General features: G+C 48.6%; 1 pseudogene across 1 annotated transcript; it reads right to left on the bottom strand.

Moving 5' to 3' along the window:
- Positions 1 to 4988: 4988 nt before the first annotated feature.
- On the bottom strand, positions 4989 to 18092 carry LOC308635074 (protein transport protein Sec61 subunit alpha-like; annotated as a pseudogene). Its single transcript has 9 exons — positions 18085 to 18092; positions 13051 to 13234; positions 12310 to 12461; positions 8772 to 8929; positions 8102 to 8298; positions 7491 to 7682; positions 6896 to 6972; positions 5314 to 5417; positions 4989 to 5117 (listed from the first exon to the last, which is right to left on the bottom strand). The product of its transcript is annotated as a protein transport protein Sec61 subunit alpha-like (transcript).
- Between the last annotated feature and the right edge of the window lie 254 nt (positions 18093 to 18346).

Raw genomic sequence — 18346 nt, 5'->3', positions numbered from 1 at the left:
TTTGATGGAGGTCTTTGTTCAGCTCTCTGCATCGGGGACTGCTGAGCCTGAGCTCTCCACCGTTGGCTGAGTTTCCGTTTCACTGTTGGACGTGGCACATGGTCCACTTCTTGGAGAACTCTTTGGAACTTCTGGCCTCGCTCTGCCTGCATGCTGCCCTTCTGGTCCGCCTGGTTCCCGGAGCCCTCCGCCTCCCTGGCTGGTCCTCCTGCTCGGCCACTGTTCCCCCTGCCTGGCCTGCTCTTGCTCTGCTGGCCCTCCTCAGAGCAGGCCTTTGGGACAGTTTCTTGTTCCACGTTTCACTCTGAAGCTTGTCAGTCAGTACCATACGTTCACCACCCAGAATCCACTGCATCTGTCCTCTCGCAGGTCCACTCTGCTGTCCCGTCAGTCATCTGGCTGATTCTTTGATCTATTTCAAAGTAAATTCCAGACCTCAGCTTCCCCAAGACACTTCTGCCCCCACGTCATGACCAAGACTTTGCTAATGGCATTTTTCATCTTGAAGGAAAATTCACATAGAATGAAATGTCCATGTATCAAGTGTTCGTTGGTGAGATTTAACAAATGAATGCACCTGCACAGCCAGGCCCTTGTCAAGATGGGGACAGTCCCCTGCCTGGAGACCCTCACACCTCCTCCCAGCCCATGCTGTCTGCCACGACACCTGGGCTGTATTTCCAGAGCCTTAGGTTGAAGAGTGCAGGCGGCTGGTGGCCAGAGCTTCCACTAGGCTGCCGAGCGTGGGTGCCTTGGGTGTGGGATTCCAAAGCGGAGATGCGCTGTCGCGTCCTCGAGGTTCCCAAGGGCTCCGCTGTCACCTCAAAGCGAAGCATGGCCAGCAACCAGGAAGCTACAGCGTCCCCGCCAGACGCACTTGCACAGTGCAGTCCTGGCTCTGCCTAAGCCCCGCCCATGCCCCTCCAGAGACGTAGCCACGCTCCCCCTGCACCTGCTCAGCCTATACCCCTCCCATCCCCCCAACCCCCCCATCCCCCCAACCCCCCCCCAGCGTAGCTACGCCCCAGTTCCTGCACCGCCCATTCCAAGCCCCTGGGTCTAGCCACTTCCCCCCACACTCATGTGCAGCCCCTGTCCCTGGGGTGTGGCCACACTCGCCCAGCTAGCCACCTGCTCCCCATCAGGAGAGGAGCAGAGCTTGGGGAGGCGCCCAAGGGGGAGACATCTGGGAAAGATATGCACGCAGTAGGTGTTCGCTGGCATAGGGGTGGGGGACTTCTTACAAAGTCCGAAGGAGCCTGGTGCGGTGGGGTGTGTCTGTCATCCCAGTGCCTCAGGAGGCTGAGGCAGGAGGCTCGCCAGGTGGAGGCCAGCCTCAGCAATTACGCGAGGCCCTGTCTCTAAAGAGCTGGGACGGTTGGTGGGTAGGCACCCCTGGCTTTAGTCCTTGGGACCACAACCCAGGAAGGCACAGAAGGGGATCTCAGTGGAAGTTGCCCAGCAGTGCCCACCCTCCGCCTCTGTTCCCTGACCACAAGCTCCCCAGGCCTCCTCTCTGGAGACCCCCAAATCAGATCAAGGTGTCTTTCTGACATTGACTTTGAGACTTATCAAGTGCAAGGCTGAAGAATCGCTATTGAGCCCCAGACCCACCATACGCGCTCCCTGTCATCCCATCAACCTCTGCACTGTCCATGCCACTTCCAATGTCTTGCATTTTGGAACTGCACACATAATACCTTAGTCCCTGAAGACCTCAGGGTACATGCTGTCACCCGGTGTTCAGCATATTCTTTTTAATTGGTAGTGACTGGAGATTTAGCCAGGGGTGGCCGACCATGTAGCCACATCCCAGCCCTATATTTTGAGACAGAGTTTTTCTAAGTTGCTGAGGCTGGCCTTGAACTTGCAATTCTCCTTCCTCAGACTCCCAAGTTACTAGGATTAAAGGCGGTAATGGGGTTAAGAACGCTCTTGATGGGGATGGGGTTAAGAACGCTCTTGTCCAAGTCCTTTTAGGCATGATTCTTTTCAGAATTGAGTGGAGAGGGCATGTGTCAGTGTTTTTAGCCCCCTGTTTTTTCCTGACCTGCGGGAGAAATGAGGAAAGCATGCCCTGAGATGAACAAGAGAGGCAAGAGAGGCAAAGGTCAACTGGCTGCCCACACCCATCCCTCTATCGCTGGAGGACAATCAGACGCGCCAGGGAGACCAGTCAAAGCAGGATCTCATTTAATGAGTAAGTACACACAGCTAATATACTGCACAGGAGCCAGTCAGGATAAAGCTCAGAGGGGTGGAGCGAGTTCACATGTCCACCAATCCCATGGTCTGTAAGAGAAGGCACGAGATGTCCATGAGGGCAAAAGAGTCCTGGACCTTCCTGGAGGTGGTCTGTTTTTTCCAACACTACCCACAGCTCTGCCTCCTGGCTGATTGCCAGGCACCATCCCAGCCATGTGTGTGGCCCCAAGACCGGAAACGGGCAGCAAGTCATGCCCTACAATCACGCACATGTTCTGGCCTCATGGAAACTGCTAGACCTTTCCTGATTCCAGTCTATTTGCTTCTCATCCAGGCTTTAATGCTTCTAGAATGGACAGATGGGTGATGTGGCCCCAGAAGCTTTGGGGCAAGGAGTGAGGTGGGTTCTGGCATAGTTAGGGCACCGCTGGGAGCCTCCAAGGAGACACATTGGTGGGTGTGGTGGGTGCTGAAGTTTGGGGCGGTGTTTGATGGCCCTCAGACTACAGCCCTTGGATGGTGCTACATGCTCAGGCACCGGCACTCATCAGGAAGCTGTGCGCTTCACTTGGCCACCCACCTGGAAGCTGAAACTGGAGGCTCATGGGTACTATGCATGTGAGGACCAGGCCAGGCAAGAGTGCAGGTGGGGGTCAGCGGTGGAGGGAGAGGTGCGAAGGAAACCCAGGGGTTAAGAGCCAGGGGTGGCAGCTGATACCACAAGGACCTCTCATTTCTGACCTCAAGCAGGTCCCTGCAGGCAGGGGCCTGGGGTAGGCAGAGCCTGGAGCTTGGCCTCTCAGGTGCCTCCTGGCCTTCTACTGCTCTGGGCCTTACTTTTTTCACCTGTAATATGGGGACCAGCTGCTTCCTCGGGGGCTCCATGTTTGCGCAGGGACCACATGGAGGAAGTGGTGAGCAGAGTCTACCTCAGGAGGGAAGAGACACCTGGCCACTGAATTTGGTGGCAGACACTAGGGGGTGTTTGAAGGTGGGGCCTGAGCCCCAGTCCACCCCCCCACCCCACCCCCCACACACAGGTTACCTGACAATGGGTTCCAACTGCTCTGCTGTGAGGCATATTTTCAGTGGCCCCAGACACAGCCCCAAGTCTCCAGGGCAGAGAGAAAAGGCCCAGCACTTCCCAAGGTAGGAGGTTCCTGACTTGGGATTTTGGTTTTTCCCTGTATCATGGACTGAACCCAAGGGCTGCTGGACCATGGAGGCCCACCCCGGCCCTTTTTATATTTAGACACAGGGTCTCGTGAGTTGCTGAGGGTCTCACTAAATTGTTGAGGCTGGCCTCCAACTCATGATCCTCTTGCCACAGCCTCTCAAGTCATTGGGATGCAGGCCTGTGCACAAGGGGACGCTCCCAGCCGGAAGAATGCCAGGCTGCAGGCCAGTGCGTCTCTGGGGATGAGCCTGAGCAGAAACCACACCGTGAACCAGCAGTTTGTAAAAAGTTGCCTTTATTTATCATTTATCCATTGTATCTCAGTTATGCCATTTTGGTGTCCACAGTGACAGTCCCCTGGAAGCTTGGTCAGCCCCTGCCCACCAACATATTGTGATCACTGCCCACAGGCTGGAAGCCCAGGCCACGTGGGGACAGCAGGATGGCAAACTCCTCTGAAGTCTGACGCTGTCCAGCCACAGCCTGGGAGCGAGGGACTGGGCCTACCTGCCAGAGGCCATGGAGTCCCCAGCAGTGGCTTGGGAGGCCCTGCCCTCTAACAGGAGAAGGAGAGGTATAGCAGAGGCCCCCTTTGGTTGGGAGGTGGCTGGTGGTGGGGTTGCCCTGCTGGGGACTGTGTCTAGACAAGGCCACATGGGAGAAGGTGCTGGGCCCTGGGCTGGGTCAAGGCCCCCCTGGTTCTTGTCCCAGGTCTCTGCGGACAGTATGCCACCTCTACTGAGCCATGAGAGGGCCCATGGAGAATTGGGGCACCCTCCTGAGGGAAACTGCTTCTGAGTCTGAGAGGGGCCGCTGAGAATTCCAGAAAGGTCCCCAGCTTCATGGTTTACGTCACCTGTCACCACAGACGTCATTGTTTTTCTGTCTTAGACACCAGAGCATCTTCCCAGAGACCTGAGGTCCTGACCCTGAGCTCAGGCCCTGAGCCTAAACCTCCCCTCCCAGCCTCTTTATGTGGTGGAGGTTGAATGTGGTGGAGGCTGAAAGAGCTGGTGGCATTTTGCTGTCCCCTTACTTGCATTTGGTCCCTAAGTGCAGTCAGAACATTCTAGAAACACAGGGAGAGACAGAATATGTCCCTTCCCATGGGCGCCGGGGCAGCTGCACAGTGAGGACAAACCACGGCTGACTGGAGTCTGGACAAGTGGACGTGGCAGGGTGGTCCCCTGAGGGCAAGGAGCTCGGCCAGGCGAGGGTGGAGATGGCAAACCCAGGCCTCACCCAGACAAGGACAAAGCTGCCTGGCCATAAGGTGGCCGTGAGGCGGCAGTGATGGCAGTCCTGGCTCTGCCCCAGCATGAGGCCCATCTGGACACTTGGTGGGAGATGAGCTACCCACGGCTGGGCAGGGAACTGTGTCATCCTGAGCCCAGAGGACTCAATGTCCCCCACGGAAACAGTGTTCACCCAGATAGTGCCACCGCTGGTGATGATGGGGACATGCTGGTGATGCTGTCCATGTCCCCAGAGGAGGTGCGACCCGACGCCTGACCACCTTATGGCCACACACAGAGATTTTGTGCTTTGAAGCAGAGTCAAAAAGCCACCTTTGTGGGGACCAGAGATGCCAAGGTGGCTGGACACATCACTGAAGGTGGGAGGGGAGGCCAAAACCAAAGTCAGACAGAAAATGGGGACAGCGCTCCCCGTCCATCTCACGGCTGCAGCTGCCAAAGCCAGAAGGAGGAGAGAAGCCCCGCCGAGGGTGGCCGCCCTACGGTGCAGAGGAGGGGCAGACGTCAGCCAGACAACGATGTCCCGCAGCACCGCTGCCCCCGGCCACCACTACCTTCCGAGGCACTGCCGAGCCTCCTCTCTGGTCCTCAGGTAGGCGTGGCTCTCAGAAAAGCAGGGTGCCCATACTGCCCAACTCGCTCGGCTCCTTGATGAAGATCTCAAAGGATTAGTACCACCAACAGGATCCCCGTCCCCAAGGAGATGGCACCAGGAAGGCAGCCAGGACCGAGAGACCCCAAGGCACAGGCTCCCAGAGGCTGACGCCATGGGGATGTACCTGGGGGAGGGCAGGCAGTCAGCCCCGGGCCACCACAGAGCCCCCACACTGGCCATCAGGCTTGTCCATGACTGAGACCAGAACCTCAGGAGGCCCCACCACCTCCCTGAAGCATCATCTGCTAACAACCCTGTGTGCCCCACTAATCCTACGGGACCTAGTTCCTGCTAGGGGACTGTTACTAGTCCAAACTTAAAGGCTGCCAGGCGCAGTGGTCCACACCTGTCACCCCAGTAACTTGGGAGGCTGAGGCAGGAGGATCACAAGTTGGAGGCCAGCCTCAGCAACTATCCAAGGCCCTAAGCATCTCAGTGAGACCCTGTCTCTAAATAAAATTTTAAAAAGGCTGGGGACATGGCTTAGGGGTCAAGTAACCCTGGGTTTGGTCCTCAGTAAGGGGGCTGGGGGGCTGGGGACGAGACTCTAATGCTGAAGATGTCTCTCGAAATGGCCACTGTCCCTACCAAGGACTCAAAAGCAACCTACAATTTGCAACTGTGGCTTTTCCCGTCATTGCTTCTTTCAGGAAAGGTCACCAAGTGAGAGCCCACAGGACAACCTGGGCTGCCACCTGACTTTGTAGACACAGCCCTTCTCACTGTGGCTGCTGCCAAGTGGCAGAGAAAGAGCTAAGAAAATGACAGAGGGAACCAGGGAGGCCGGGGGCAGCCCTCAATCCAGGACGAGGTGAAGCTGCAGCGGGCACTCCTCCTGCCCTGGGCACCTGGACCCTGGGGCCTCTCCCACCCTCCCTCCTCTCCACCCCAAGGTGATAGCCACATGGGTCACCTGGCCGTGGCCCAGCTGGTCTCTGGATTCCTCTCTGCTGTGGCCTTTTCTGGTGGAACTGACCTTCCGCTTCAAACACCACTTCAAACTCTGATGCTCTGCTGGCCTCTAAGCCACATCCACCATCTGTCTTCTTTTAAGTTTTGGGGATTAAACCAGGGTTGCTCCACCCCTGAGCCCCATCCCCAGCCCTTTTTTTGTATTTTGTTTAGAGACAGGGTCTCATTGAGTTGCTTAGGGCCTCACCAAGTTGCTGACGTTGGCATCCACCTTGTCATCCTCCTTCCTTGGCCTTCAGGTGTATCCCACAGAGCCCGGCGCTTCAGCTCAGGTCCATATGAAGACCCACTCTGTGCTCAGAGCCTGGACACCTGCTCCTGGATGCCTAGCAAAACATCCCACCAGCGTGAGCAGAGGTGAGGGTCCCCTGCTGCCAGCACTGTCCCTACAGAGCCCCATGCTGCGTCGCCAGGCTGCGTACTCCTGGCTCCCTGCTGAGGGCGGCAGGCATTTTTTTCCATGTCCCCAGCATCCAGCACTTAGCAGGTTCATGAATATCCAATGACACAGGGACCTTGCCTACCCTGTTATCCGAGAATAAGACCCATGGACACTGGAGACCCCAAGGCCCACCAATGCTCAAGGCCTGGGTGCTGCACATGCCGACTGGGGGTGGGTACTACACTCACCAGTTGAGCTCATGCACCAGGGATGTCTCCTGGTGTCCCCGCATCACCCTCTGCTGCTCCTTCATCTGCTTGGACACATGCATGATGCCCAGAGCAGAGGATGGGCTCATAGATGGGTTCGGAGGGAAAGGTCTCGAGCTTCTGGACACTTAAAGGGTTCTTTTTGCAGCTCTACATCTTTACACAGACTTTTAAAATGCCCTAAGTGCTGGGGGTGCACTCCTGTCATTCCAACAGCTTGGGAGTCTGAGGCAGGAGGATTGCAAGTTGGAGGCCAGCCTCAGCCACTTAACAAGGCCCTGAGCAGCTCAGCGAGACCCGTCTCCATATGAAATATAGCAAGTGCTGGGAGGTAGCTCAAGGGTTAAGTGTCCCTGGACCAACAATGTGCCATGAGAAGAAGACCAAAAAAGATGTGTTTTTCCACTCTGGCTTCAGGTTCTCAGACCTGCTGCTGATGGCTGAGCTTTGTCCATCTGTCCTTAATGCTCTGAACTGTCTAACCAAGGTGGGTGGCCCATCTGCATTTCACAAACCACCACTGTGACAAAGCAACAAGCCAAGTGACACTTTAAGAACCTCCGTTTATAGTTACATCATTGGCAGAGGAGCCCGAGACCTCGACCCAGGTCTCATGGAACAAGGCGCAGGATCCCAGCATGAACATGAGGTACACTACTGCATGGACATGGTCCTCCAACATGGAGCCAAAGGAATCTAGTGGAGACAGGTAGTAACACAGACCATCAACTGGATAGGCAAAGGCAGGGCCTCCAGAAGATGTGTCCTGGGAAGAAGGAACAGAAGGTCTGGGATGCTGAGTCTACTGAACCTGAGCTTCGAGATGAACCCAGAACAGACCAAAACTGTTATTGCAGCCAGGCACAGTGACACACACCTATCACTCCAAGCTCAGGAGGCTGAGGCAGGAGGATGGCGAGTTGGAGGCAAGCCTCGGCTGCTTAGAAAGGCCCTAAGCAGCTCAGTGAGACCCTGGCTCTAAATGGGGATCGAACAGGGCTCAGGGGTCAAGTTCCCCTGGGTTCAGTCCCTGTTAAAAAAAAAACGTCCTGCACAGAATTTGGGAAAGGACACAGGGGAAGAGATCTGTGGGTGAGACACTTGGTCAGGAGCAAGACGCGCAAATGCTGAGCAGCACCACCCACTCTGTGACCAGGAGAGGCTCCCCAGGAATATTTGACTGACAGACCAGGTGCCCAACAGGCTGACGAGCAGGTGCCCACTGAAGTGGCCCGACAGAATCTGGGAGATGATGTAGAGGTGGGGACCAGGGCAGACAGCAGGACGATCGGGACGTTGGAGATGAAGAAGAGCTTTATTGGGGAGGTGTGGTACTGGCCATGGTAGTGCACAGTCTTGATGGGCAGGTCAACCCTGAAGCCCTGAGGACAAAGAACAGGGTGCCCTTCACTGCCTCGCTGCCTCCAATGGTCCAGAGGCAATAGAGGTGGCACCAGCTCTGGGGACCCGAATTTTGACAGTGCTGGAGAGCACCTGCCCCTTCCCTCACTCCCACTGTGCTTGGGGCACACAGAGAAAAAAACGCAGAAAAAATGGTTTCAAAGGTACTAAAGACCAGTCTACTGCCATTCATATCTAAATGGGAAAAAAAAGCCATTATACTGAAGCCAGAGACAGTGGCGCAGGCCTGTCATCACCAGCAGCTCTGGAGGCTGAGGCAGGAGGACTGCAAATTGGAGGCCAGCATCAGCAACTTAGCGAGACTATGTCTCTAAATAAAATATAAAAAGGGCTGGGGATGGAGCTCAGGGGTTCATTGCCCCTGGGTTCCATCCCTGGTACCAAAAAATAAAGAAAAAGAAATGCAGACTTCCTGTGCTCACGCTGGACACACCTGGAAATGGATGACCACAGCAAAGACAAAGATGGAGGCGATGAGGTTCATGAGGTTGGGGAGATTCTGGCAGGAGAAAGCCTCTCTAAGGGCTCAGTCTTTGTGTGCATGGCCAGAGGTGGAACAGTGCAATGATGGCGCCCTCCAATTCCATGCCCGTTGGCAGAGGAGGATACAAACGTGAAGGGAAGAAAAAGGGGCTGGACTCCACTGGGTCTTAGGCCTCCTCCTGGCCAAAGCAGAGGCAGGAGAACAGAATCAGCCAGGAGACTCAGCCAGGAGACTCACGGCACCCACACTCACAGGGTCACGGTCTGGATTATTTTGGCACCAGGGATGGAACCCAGGGGCCCTCGGCCACTGAACCCCACCCCCAGCCTATTTGTATTTCATTCACAGACAGCATCTTGCTTAGTTGCTGAGGCCTTGCTGTAGCTAAGGCTGGCCTCCAAGTTGAGATGCTCCTGCCTCAGCCTCAGAAACAGGCAGAAAGGGGCCTGGCCTGAGGAATAGGCAACAGACTGGCCAGGGACACTGCAGCACAGGGCGCCAAGGTCTGAGCACTTCAGAAATGGCATGAGACTGACTTTAGGACAAAAGCACAGTGGGAAACACTGTCACCATGGCCCCTGCTGCCAGGTCGGTGCTTCCCGAGATGTGGCATTTGTGGGCAGAGTGGCTAATGCTGGGGACTCAGACGTCCCAGTCTCTCTCTCCCTGGGACAGCATTTTCCTGTTACCCCAGAGTTGGGACAGCAGGAATTGCATCACCTTCTGGACGGCCACTCAGATGGGCCATCTGTCCTGTAGACCACATGGACTGGATGTCTGTGACAGAAACGCTGTCCTAACTTTCCCTGCCCCCCTGGCATCCCCGTGGTGCTCTTCTGACAGCCCCTCTCCCTGCCAACTCTGGCTGTGTGGGACAACAGCTGATGTCCCTGTGGTCGAGAATCTGGAGACATGAAAGTTTAGCATTTTGTAAAGGAGGAAGTTCAGCAATCCCAGGGGGAGAAAGCAGGGACTTGTCCTGGCTACTTTTGCCACCAGTGACCTCTCTGAACTCACCTTGCTTGCTCCACTGAGCCATGTGCCGACCCTCAACACACCAGCTCATCTCTGCCCCAGGGCCTTTGCACCTGACATGTTCTCTAGATGGGCCCGTAACACTCTTCCCCAGTTGCCCCGTCTTCCTTCTCTGCTCTACTCTGATCCGGGGGCCTGGGATGACACTGATGCTCACACGTCTTATGTTATATCCCTTTGTATTCTTAGCACCCACAGAAGTGCCTGGTGCTTAACAGCACCTGCCTGACAAGTGTCCAGAATGAAAGGTGGGTGACAGCAATGGCAGGGTGAGGGCCTTATGAGGTTTCTGAATGTTTAATGCGGTTATTTCTGGAAAATCACTACACCCTTATCTCTGGGAACTGGGTTGTTTCATGCGCTAGTGTCACCCAGGGGGCGAGAGCCATGTGATGTCTGTACTGTCCACCTCCCTCCAAGCCTGGACTTTCCCCCACCTCAGGGAAGAACGACCAACTGCACTCTCCACCCTAGGGGCCCTTTCACACCCCACTTTCCAGGTTGCAAACTGAGCCATGGTGGCACTCCTGGTAACAGGAGACCCTTCCAGCTGCAAGCTACCTGTGCCTGCTCCACCCTCTTCTTGCCCATCATGAGGGTGTCCCCGTGTCTCCACCATTTTAACTCCTTACAGCACCACTCAAAGCCCCCCAGGTAGCCCCTCTGCCCCAGCCAGGTTCCAGAGGTGGCCAAGGGCAGCCACCTCCACGTCTTGGTTGTCTGTTGCCTTCATCTCTCACTAAGTCCTAAGGCCCTCACTCTGATGTCACACTGGCTGGCTCAGGCTGGATAGCTGTGCCACCTCCCCAGCCATTTTCTCAGCCTGTCTCCCAGGGACAGCAAATCATTCCTTCCAAATCTGTCCCCTCACTCACAATCCTGATCCAGAGCAAAGTGAACCTCTGGCTGGATGCCATGGCCCAAGCCTTTGCTTACTGGCCCCTGTGGCCACCACTGCTCCAATTCCTTTTGAAGGCAGCCCCCCCCCAAAGCCAGGAGGTCTTGGCAGACTCCTCGACTCCTACCCAACTTTAACCCCCACATCCACCGCTGGGGCACAGCTGCTTTGCACTCCTAGATCCTCAATTCACCTTAGATTTTCTGAAAATCTAGGAAGAGTCTGATGTCATTTTGCCTACTCTTCTCTAAGTGCCCCTGACCCTCCTTCCTGAGGTCCAGTCTTTCCCATGGGATCTCTCAGGCACCCTGCAGGGAGTCATCTACAGTTTCCTCAATTTGATGATGTGGCACTGGAGGCTGAGAACCAGCTCCACAGTCAATTCCAAGAAAATACAGAAAAGCACACAAATATTTTCCATGAGAGACTTCCCAGCAAATAACAGATTCAGGGATCAGAGGCCAAAAGAAAAAGAAAAGAAAAAAAAGTCAATTTCCCTCTCCTAAGAAGTCTCACATGTTTTGCAATTTTCATTTTATTAAGATTTGTAAGCCAGGTGTCATGGTGCCTGCCTGTAATCCCAGTGGCTCTGGAGGCTAAGCAGGAGGATTGCAAATTGGAGGCTAACCTCAGCCAAATTGGGGCTCTAAGCAACTCATCGAGACCCTATCTCTGAATAAAATACAAAGGAGGGTTGGAGATGGGGCTCAGGGGTTAACTGTCCCTGAGTTCAATCCCCAGTACCTTCCGCCCCAAATTGGCAATACTGCAGATTGAACCCAGGAACAGTCATTCTACCCCAGCCCTTTTTGAGACAGGGTCTCACTTATTTGCCAAGGCTGTCCTTGAACTTGTAATCGTCGAACTAACTGCTCCTTGCCTGAACAAGTGGTTTGGTGTAGCAATTTCATTTTTAGAATCTTATTCGCTAAGAACAACTGCTAAAATATGTGCAGATGATTTCCCAAGGATATTCACTTCGATACTAACTGTGACTTAGAAAGGACTGAAATGTCCACCAGAGACAATTGGCTATGATCAACACTTCTTTATCCTTGCAGTGCAGGTTCCTGCTAAGAAATATGAGGCAGGATTACTCTGTGGCATGTTAACTGTCCTTGAAATATTCTTATAAGACTCGAAAGTTTAGATATCATTTTGAATGTAAGTGTTGTTGTTGTTATTATTATTATTATTATTATTATTATTATTATTATTATTATTTGGTACTAGGGATTTAACCCAGGACCACTTAACCTCTCAGCCCTGTCCCCAGCCGTTTTTATATTTTATTTAGAGACAGGGTCTCACTGAGTTGATTAGGGCCTCATTACATTGCTGAGGCTGGCCTCCAACTTGTGATCCTCCTGCCTCTGCCTCCTGAGCTGCTGGGATGACAGGCTTGAGCCTCTGCACTCAGCTATATTTTTAAACCTTTGCACACTGAAAATTCAGAAGAAATGTTTCTGAAACAGACATTTTCCCCCAGAGGAATTCTCTGCATGCATGAAAACTTCCTGCAGAGGTGCCCAACAGGAGGCAGGGCCCTTTTCTTGGTTGGTGTTAATGGATATGGGGTTGAAGGCCTTCCCCAGGATGGTTTCACAGATGTTGCTTGAGATGGAGAGGGAGAAGCCAGAGCCCAGACTGTGCCCTTTTTAATGAAGCTCATCCAAAAGGAGGACCATCAAGCCCACCACAAAGAACTGCAGAATTAAAATAAATTAATTAATAAAAGTGGACTCTGCATTACTGGCCCCAGTGCCCTGGTTCCTTCCATCTTCAATGACAGGGCTCTCTGCTATGAAGGTCAAATAAGAGACCCTTCTCAAACTGCCTCACGGGAATTCAGAAGCCAAAGCCAGGGTCTTTCAATTCTCTATTATTTTTTTAAATCTATTTTTTTAATTGGAGGTGGACACAACATTTTAATTTTAATTTTATGGGGTGCTGATGATGGAGCCCAAGGCCTCACACGTGCCAGGTGAGCCTCTACCACTGAGATCCACCCCAATATTTGTTTTGTTTCTTAATTGTTTTGGGGTTTGCAGGTGGACAGCATGCCTTTATTGATTTCAATATTTCTCGTTGTAGATGGGTGCAGTGTCTTTATTTGATTGATTTCTTTTGGGGTGGTGACCAGCCTCCAACCCAGGGCCTTACCCTGCTCAGGCCAGTGTTTAGCCTTGAGCCCAGCCCTGAGCCTGGCCTGGCCCCAGCTCTGGCTGAGTACTGCTGAGGAGGAAGAGGGACAACAGGGTCACTCAGGAAGTGGGGTGAGAGTGGGGGGTTCACCTGAGTGGTGATCAGAAGGCAGATTCCAGTGCCCATCTCTGTGGGGTCCCTGTCAATGCCTGTCATCACATCCAGGATGGACTGGCCGATGGTGACGATCATGCCAAACACTAGGGTCCCAAGAAAACCCTGAGCAGAGTGTGGCAGGAACACAGATGACAAATACTGACACTGCCCCCGGGGACTTGGTGAGGAGTGTCCAACTGTCACAGGTCAAAGCGCATGAGAACTCAGAGTTGTTCTAGTGAAAGCACCTTTCATCTTTTATGTGGCTTTAGGGATTGAACCCAGGGCCTTTCGGACGGTAGGCAAGTGCTCTACTAAACCTCAGCACAGTCATCCTAAATTCTTTTTTTAAAAAATGATCTTGAATTCTTAAGATGGAAAAACATTTTTAAAAATTGTCAAGGGTAAGGAGAAAACTTCTGGGGCTGTAGCTCAGTGGTAGAGGCACTGAGTTCCATTTGTATGTCTGCAAAAAAATAATATTAAAAACAAAGAGAGAAAGAGAAAAAACACCCAATTTGGGCTTTAAAAAAATAATGCAAATTTTTTGTTTGTTTGCTTTGATTTTGGTATCCGGGATTGAACTCAGGGTCACTCAACCACTGAGCCCCTTACGGGAGAGCTGGGAGGGGCCCTTAAGGTTTCCCCGATGTGTGGAGAGGGAAGGCTAGGGAATTACACACCTGTAGCCCCAGGTTTCAATGAAGTTATCTCCTCTACCGCAGTCTGGTGAGGTCAGTTCTCTGCCATGGTGGTATCTCTTGCAAATGGTGACAGTTCGTTTCCCTTTGCCGGGTGACCAATGCAACGGGTGGGTCCTTACTGTCTCTCACAAGCCCTGTTTCAAACCTGTGGCCACTACCTATGAATGCTCGGTAGGCATTTACCTCTGTAGGATCAGAAGGGCTGACCAGTTGTTTCAGCTAGATGGATTAGTGCTGAGTCACAGCTGTTTGTCTGCGGGAAGCAGGTGAATGGGAGCTTGAATTCAGCCAATCCAGGCTCAGTATGTGTTCTGAGAGGTCCAGACTCTTCGCCCCAGATCCACGTCAGCTCAGCATTGCCTAGTGATCCCACATGTACTGCTCAAGTGATTATTGCTATGTGTGTTCATCTGTCCTCTTATTTTCTTAAAATAGTTCATTTTTAAACTTTGTTAGAAATGGACAAGTTTTTTTAAAATTATATATATGTTTTGTTATAGATTACTAAAGACAATTTTTCTGGATAAATGCATCAAACACTAGTTTCTCGGCCATTAACTCTTGTAGGTCTCTTGTATTTTTGTTGTTGCTTTAAGAACATCTGTGTAGCAGTCAAGGAATCGAAACCTTTAAAATAACAGTTTAGTATTATTGAGATTTCTAAGGTAGAATGGGCCCTGAGCAATAATGAGTTTACATTCAAGTCTATCATTGCTCATCTTTTGAAGTTTATAACTGAATTTTTATTTATTTCACACCATTTTCCTTATTGCTTTGATTCTCCTTGTACTTTCCTGCTGACCAGGGGTGCCTAAAGCAATCTGTACTAATCTGGAGAAATTTCGGTTGCTATTAAACTCTCTCTTACAGGACTTTTTTGACACTACCAATCCCCCCCTGGGTAAAACACTGTTCCACTATTTAAAAAAAAATTCTCCAGTGATGGCTTCAAGATTTTTTTGTAATACTATTTATTTTTTCCACTCTAGCATCTAAATGTTCTTTTGAAATAGAGCTCCAGTGCTAACATGAATTTTGTTCCTATTTGAAATCATATTTGTTCTCCATGAGTAATTTAATTCTGACTGATATGTCATAGGTTACCCCACTGAGAAAAGCAGGGTATTCTTTGAAGCTCACAATGATTACTATCTTTTTATGTTATTTTCTTAGAACTTTTTTTTTGATTCATATCTATTGTTAAACATTAAAATTTGCCAAACTATGCCTTATTTATCATAACCAGTGAAAATAAAACATCAACCAAATGAGCATTTAGCTTTTAATGAGAATTCTAGATTAAAAAGTTGATAAATTAAATCTCCTTCATTTCCACCTAATTTTTCTATATGACGTTTTCTAAAGAATTACATATATCCATATATATATATATATACATATATATGTATATATGTATATATATATATATATATACATACATATATATATATATATATATATGTATATATATAATTATAAGTGTAGTAGAGAATGAAAATGAATTTGCATTTGTACCTTCTAGTTTTAAAATTCTTAAATTTTAATTCTTAAAAATGCCAGGGTACAGAAGATTCATACATATTTTCGGATGTATCTCTTGAAACTGCCTGAATTTTATAAAACAAGGAAATATCAACAGAGAAACCCTCATCAACCACATTTTCAAAATCAGCATTTTTAAAAGTGCATGTAATTCAAAAATTACCTTCAATGATATCATATGTAAATTAGATCCAGTATAAAGTAGGTTTTAAAAAATCAAATAGAATTATTATAGTCTTTTGTCAAGTGCAATTCATTTCAACTGCTGAACATTAGAAAAAATCTCCAAAAACAAAAGTCATTCAGATTAACAAACTAGTTAAATGTTATTTTATATTGCTAATCTACCAGTGTTGTGCATAGAATGCTATGCTGAGTTGCTAGTGTTTAGTTGTTTGTCATAGCACATTGTTCTGTTAATATAGGGCATAGATATGCACTCTGAAATGATGAAAAGCCAATCACTTAAATTTTTTAAAATGATGCTTTAAACCTAAACTTTCTCAATTCATTATCATTCTAACCTCACATGGGAATGTGTTTCACCTTAGGTGCATTATACCATTAAAATGATCAAACATAATGGCTAATGAGGTAGGAAATGCATTGGTTGTGTCATCGAAATGGGTCTCAAGCAGCTCTCTCCAAAAAGCAGATGAAATCTCAGGCCCTTGATAGCAGAAGAGAAATATATGATGGTTCAGATTTTAACAAAGAGAAAGAGCTTATTTAGAAAATGAAAGGTGTGAAGATGCACCTATTCAGAGCAGAATGTGGACTATCTTCAGAGTGAGAAGCACTTTTGGGGTCTCAGCCTTTTCTTAAAGAAAACTTTGTAAGGAAGGCATAGGAGGATATGTGGGAGCCACCTCAGCCTGGCGAGGTCCTTTCTTTGACCATGGATCACAAGATGTTTATGGAGTGTCATCTTCTTCCAGGATCTTCAGTCTTTCATTGTCTCTTCTATCTAAATAATATTTGGAACATACTATGTTATAACTTTTTAAAAATCTATCTCCCTGCCTTTGCTTTATATAAGAAGAAAATACTTGTGTAGGCTCCCTGTGCACTTAAACCTAAATAAAAATAAGCCAATTTTCCTAGATAAGTGAATTCGCAATAAATAACTCTAAGATTTGTAGATTTCTCAGGAATTTGGGAGTGAAAGACATAGAGGGGAAAAAAACAGCTCTAGGATGTAAGTCTGATGATGTGACTTTTAGATTTATAGCTAGTCTCTTTAAACTTATTTTTGTCTTCTTTCTGCATGTTAATTCCTTCTACCAAACCTAATTCTAATCAATTTTCCCCCAAAATATTTATTTATGTATTTATTTATTTTTATTATTTTGGTACTAGAGATTTAACCCAGGGGTGCTTTACCACTAAGTTACACCCTAAAAATTATTAAATTTTATTTTGGGAGACAGAGACTTGCTAAATTCTTAGGGCATTGCTAAATTGCTAAGGCAACTCACAATCCTTCTGTCTCAGCTCCTCAAGTAGCAGGGATTATAGGTGTGTACCACTGTGCCTGCCTGAAAGTACTTCCTTTTTAAAGGCAGTAACTTGGCTCTGAATTCTGCTCCATATCATTGTGATGCTTTGTGTCTTATCTAAAGAATTTTATTTGCTTGAAGGCAAAATTCTCAAATGGTGTCAGAATTGCCAAACTACTGCTTGGAAATATTATATTTCAAAAATCAAAATTATGGGTTAATGAACATTATACTGTGGTGAAATTACTGAAGTGTAATGATGACTTTGGACAATTTTAATTAAACAAAACTTAAATGGTGATCGAATTGGTATTGTTATATAAAGACATTTGGGTGCATGCTTGTGAATATTGTTAAAGGGCACAAATGAAGTCTTTGCAGGTTGTGAAAGTTGACATGAAACCCACAACATTCATGTACCCACTCTAGGAGTCAGTTTTTCTAAATCGGAAGTCTGGTCTGCCCTGGTAGCTGAAAAGTGGGGAATGTCCTTGATACTTATGCCATATTCTTTGGCAAATGTCAGGGTATCATTTGGAATTCTGAGATTTTTAACTTCTTATGTGATCTGTCCTGTTTCCTTGTGATAGATACAAAGCTTAACTTGGCTCTGAATTCTTCTCCATGTCATTTTGATGATTTGTGCCTGATCTAAATAATTTTATTTGCTTGAAGGCAAAATAATGTAACTTTTCTGTTGATTCCTAATCTTACATGGATGATTTTTTAAGCAACAAACATTTGGGTTATTGATAAATTGAAAATTCCATAAATTAAATTTATGGATATTGCTGGGGAGACAAAATTGACAAGGCATTCATATCATTGAAGTACTTAATAAATCAGTCCAGTTATAGGCAAGGGGATATACAAAAAGATGGTGCTTTAAGGTGCATAATCACTACCAAATTCAAGGAGCACTTTCTTTTTATCCTCTAGCTGATCTTAACATTTCTATTTTAATGTATAATCAGAAAACAATGGGGAATGAATGCTCCTGATCTCAAAGAAGCCCTCTCATTAGAGGTATAGCTGAGAGCTGTAATATAAGAGGTAAAATTCACTGTGACTAAACATGCAAATTTCTTACCCTGACTTTTAAGTAGGAGAGCAACAAGCTTCAAAACTGAAACTGTCTTAAGAAATAATATTGTGTCAATGCCTGACCTGAAATTGGGCTTCTATGTATTAAATTTTTATATTTCAGTTTCTGAAACAAGCAAAGAATCTAGGACTTCAGGTTGCTGCATGATTTTGGCAGCCTTTCCTTATATCTCCCATACCGGTGCATATTGCTGAAAAAAAGTAAATAAAAGGGAGAAAACACACATAAAGATTTGTACAGAGTAATCAAGACTTTGTCCATAGGCATTGTGAGTCAGAGATAAGGTAACTGGAGATGCCGTTTTGAATAGTGACCCAAATATAGTATACAGCCTCTGTATATTACGTTGCTGGGCAACAGTGGACAGTCATAAATTCCCTAGGAAACAGAACTTTAAATAAGAAAGGCTACCTTGGAAATGTTCAGCGTAAATAAAAAGC

This window comes from Spermophilus citellus (assembly GCF_964194105.1).
Source record: "Spermophilus citellus genome assembly, chromosome: 16".
Taxonomy (NCBI): Eukaryota; Metazoa; Chordata; class Mammalia; order Rodentia; family Sciuridae; genus Spermophilus; species Spermophilus citellus.
Note: the sequence above shows the minus strand (reverse complement) of the source record. Positions and strands in the feature narration are given on the sequence as shown.